A 4,836-nucleotide genomic window follows, 5' to 3' on the forward strand; every position below is an offset into this window, starting at 1 on the left:
CCTAGCATTCGCATGGCAGCAGATCGATCATCGCCCAGGACCGTTAGTTGAAGCTGTTCACTGGGGAGGCCACTGCTGTGGTAGAGCACCACAGTGTGGGGTTGGGCTTGCCCGGCTGACGTTCTGGTGAGCAGACACCTTTAACTGAAAGTATAATTTGCTTGCCGGAGTACTGTAAATTAAGGCCCGTGGAATTACACTACTTAGATTCTTGCTCTTTTTCTTTTTTAACTGGAATTATCTCATACTAAGAATTGCTTAGCTCAAGGCCTGATACCATTCTGCATGTCGCTTGACTAAGAAATTCCAATGAAAAGAGCTTCTTTATAAACTGAAAATGTCACTTGAATATAGAGCTATTTTATTTTAAGATTTAAAGGTCGCCCATGAATGGGAAAGGCAAGAGATAATGACAATGCCCTAGAGACTGACCATATGTACATATAATGAGCGCCCTAGCTAGGTCAGGGGAGGGCCAGGTAATGGCTGTTGATGACTCAACAGATAGACTTATGTGCCTCCCCAAAACCCCCATCCTTACATCACAAAGATGGTAAGGTTGAAGACACTGCAAGAAACTATCGAACGTGAGTGGGACTCGAACTCCCGTCCAGAAGATCGCTAGCCAGGGAGGTTTCTAAAAATCTACCACAACCCAATGAAAAGTACAAAATTGGTCACAGGAAGAGACGTACAGTTGGACACAGGAGACCCTGGCACACTTTGCTCGTAATAAGTACACCCTGTCACAACTTTACTTCGCGGCGAATAACTAGACATATAGTGGAGATATGGCAGGGGTGGTGGGGCTTAACACAGGAACTCTCCACGCAGTAAGGATGTGGCTGGGTGCACTTCCTCAGAGCGAGGTGTACTATGAATTCATGTGTCCAACTGTACTTACGCACGCAACGTCGATGGAATACACAGACAGACAATACTACAGAGGAAAATTGTTGTGGCCTAATTGGTAACGTCTCTGTCTGGTGGTTGCCAGACGGGGTTTCGAGTCTCGCTCATACTCGTTAGTGCCATTAATGTCTGCAACCTTACCATCCTTGTGAGCTAAGGTTGGGGTTGCGGGAGTTGGGGGAGCCTATAGGTCTATCTGCTGTTATCAGCCGCCGCTACCTCGCCTTCCCTGGTCCTAGCTTGGGTGGAGAGGGGGCTTGGGCGCTGATCATATAATATATGGTCAGTCTGTTGGGCAATGTCACTGTCCCTTGCCTCTGCCATTCATGAGCGACCTTTAAACTAGAATATTTTGCTGACGAGGAATAAACAAATGGGGTGGACGGATAATTCTAATCCTGTTTTTTAATTGCCTTTTTGCATTTGGTGAGATTTTCGGCATTCGAAAACATGCAAATTAGCCTTGATGTGTTGCCGGGTGCGCAATTGTGATAATGGGATCTCTCTCTCTCTCTCTCTCTCTCTCTCTCTCTCTCTCTCCTCTCTCTCTCTCTCTCTCTCTCATTTTAGCGATGAAGTCTTTATTGCAAAATGGCTGAAATAATGGAAATAGTTTTTTTTTATTTTTTTTTTATTTTAGTTGGTAAAGGAAGTGTCTGCACACAACGCATTGGTTTTAATTCTTACACAAATGATCCTTTAATCAAAGATAAGGGTAATTTAGAATAATAGTGTTTAATAATTCATATTTGAAATAAAAAAAGTTATCCCTCCCAGGAACGTGCCAGTTAGGTATAAAGGCTTTAAAGGTCGTTCTTGGATGTCAGGACAAAGCCCTAGTGTCTAGACAGGTCAATGCTTTAGAAACTGACCTTTTATACACATGAACAGCGTCAAAGCTAAGACCAGGGAGGACAAGGCAATGGCTGTAGATGACTCAGGAGTTATACCCATAACCTCCCTTCACACAACCCACTATTCCCAGCTCACAAGGATGGTGAGGATCCAGACATTGCTAGAAACAATTGAGTTCGAGTGGAACTCGAACTCCCGTCTAACAGATTGCTGGACAGGGACGTTTCTGGTAGGGTTCGACAGAGTCATTTTATTTTCACTACTGTTTAAGTATATTTGTATTTTCCTTTAGAAGTAATTGTCATCCATATTGTTCGATTAGTAAGTACTTAGGGTCTCTTGTATTTGATTTTGGTGTTGTCCACAACAAAACAACTGTCAACAATGGTATGTGTTTATGTTAGACACTTGAGTTGAGGAAGAGACTTGCTTAGCAAAATCTGAGTCGAACCTAATATAATATAATTGTGGTGATTTATCTGTTGCAAGATGTATCAATGGAAGCAACACAGATGCTAAAATACCAAGAGGTAGATGCTACACAACAGTTTAAAAAATGATGCTAATTCGCTTGGACAAGCCAGATTCTGAGTGTACCAACCGTGTGTCACACGATCGTACATAATTGATTTTGTATATATTATGCTTGTATCTTCGCTCTTCCCTCGCACTAAAAACAACCAGAATAAACATGTCTGCGTTTCTCCTATGTAACATTGTCTGTTTCTCGAACATGTAATTTCCTGTTGCCTTGAGTTTTTGTATATGAAGGAGTGTGTTCTATAATAAATGAACTCAGTTGCTTTCTCACTGCCTTTGAGTTCACAACCTTCTCTCGGCCCGTCACATGAGCATCACGCCAGAACAAGAGGACGGGTTTTGCTTTTCCCAGAAAGTATCGTTCACCTTCTCCTTTAGAAAAACGGTTTTGAAAATTTATACCATTTTACATTAGAGGTTTTCTATACTTTCAAAGGTTAATCTAATTCTAAAATAAAGCTCTAACGGATAATGGACTGAAGAGCATTTTAGGCCAGTGAATTACAATGTTTATTTCTGCGGTTGTTATTGACATCTAGAACTCTCTGTAAACCTTCACGAAACTTTTCTCATTTTTATAATATATGTAGGAAAATATTTATTTTAATGTTCCTGTTGGTAAGATATATTTTTTTCTTGTTTCCTTTCCTCACTGGGCTATTTTCCCGGTTGTTGACCCTGGGTTTATAGCATCTTGCTTTTCAAACTAGGGCGGTAGCTTAGTAAGTGATAATAATAATAATAATAATATAATAATAATAATAAAAATAATAATAATCAATGTTTAAATCTTTCAAAAGTTAATATTACAACTCAAGGCCTACAATGCTTTGGCACTTACACATGTTTCATGTATATTAAGCGCACCATATCTCTTTCTGCCTCTCTCTATATAATTCCCTTTACCTCCCAAAGCAATTCGAAAGCAGAAGCTTCCAGGAAACAATAACATAGAAGGATTCACAAACGCAATACGCTTGAGATATTTCCTTTGCCAAAATACGAAACCTATAGATATCCAATTTCAAAGCATTATCAATCCTCAAGTTTATCAGTATTCATAGATTCAAAGAATCATACTGCCTGGGCTGTAGACTTACAAAACCTATAGATATCCGATTTCAAAGCATCATCAATCCTGAAGTTTATCAGTATTCATAGATTCAAAGAATCATACTGCCTGGGCTGTAGACTTTTACATATTTCCTCGAACGAGCAAAATGATATTATTTTCCACCGAGGCTCAGACTTGCTAATCCCCAGACCTGCATTGGAAACAAACTTTAGCGATTCAGCTTTACGCCCAATTGAATTCATCTGAACAAATGAGCAGGAACTCGGGAGATTTAGAGAATGATAAAGTTTTTGAAAACTAAAAGCGTTGACGGAAAGTTTTAATCGCTGATGACAAGAAACGGGGAAAATTTTCGTGTTTCAGAAACGCCCGAATTTCTCAGTCGCCCCTAAAAAGGGAGAATTGTTTCTGGAGCGATTTAAGGTTTAAAGGTCACTCATGAATGGCAGAGGCAAGGAACAGTGACATTGCCATATCAAGCCGGACAATACCCTAGAGACTGACCATGTATATAATCAGCTCCCAAGACTTGGGAGAGACAATGGCTGCTAATGACCCAGCAGATAGACCTATAGGTTCTCCCAAGTTCACAAGGATGGTTAGGTTGCAAACACTAATTGCACTAACGAGACTGAGCCTAAGCCCCCTCTCCACCAAAGTTAGAACCAAGGAGGGCCAGGTAATGGCGGCTGATGACTCAGCAGATGACCTATAGGTTCCCCAAAACCCTTTCTCCTTAGCTCACAAGGATGGCGAGGTAGTAGCGTCCAAAGGAACTAACGAGTTTAAACGGGACTCGAACCCAAGTCTGGCGTTCAGCAGTCACCAGTCAGTTACGTTATTTTACCCCTGCTCCTAAGCCTTGCATTTCTACAGCTTTCTAATGTTATTAACTCCTACCAACATAGTTTTTTTTCTAAAGGCTATTTCTAATCTCTTCTCTTTTCATTAACTTGTTGTCATAAAGGTTGCATGTTCTGCCTGCATCTTCATCACCAGAACACACACATATACAGTTTTTTTTATAAAGTTTAGATTAAACATCTCAGAAATAGGGAGGGAAACAGGAATGATAGCTCAGTCTTGCAATTGAAAATGATTACGTAGCACATGTACACATTACATTTTCAAAGCTTGGTCATGAGCGCTAAGTTCAAAAAGTTTTAGTGTAAGCTCTGTGACCCTGATAACTATTTGTCTAAAGGGTTTCACGTCTTTTGTCATGTCATACTAAATATAAACCGGGAAAATAGCCCAGTGAGGAAAGGAAACAAGGAAAAATAAGATTTTTAAAAAGAGCAACAACATTAAAGTAAATATCTCCTATATAAGCTATCAAAACTTTAAAAAAGTTTTGAATAGTTAACATATTCATCATCTGTGTTATGTTAGATTTATAACTTTAGCTTTTGTATGATTATGTCCACTTCCATGGAAAGGGATCTACTGGTGTA

The sequence above is a fragment of the Palaemon carinicauda genome, chromosome 13 (genome assembly GCF_036898095.1).
Source record: "Palaemon carinicauda isolate YSFRI2023 chromosome 13, ASM3689809v2, whole genome shotgun sequence".
NCBI classification, from domain to species: Eukaryota; Metazoa; Arthropoda; class Malacostraca; order Decapoda; family Palaemonidae; genus Palaemon; species Palaemon carinicauda.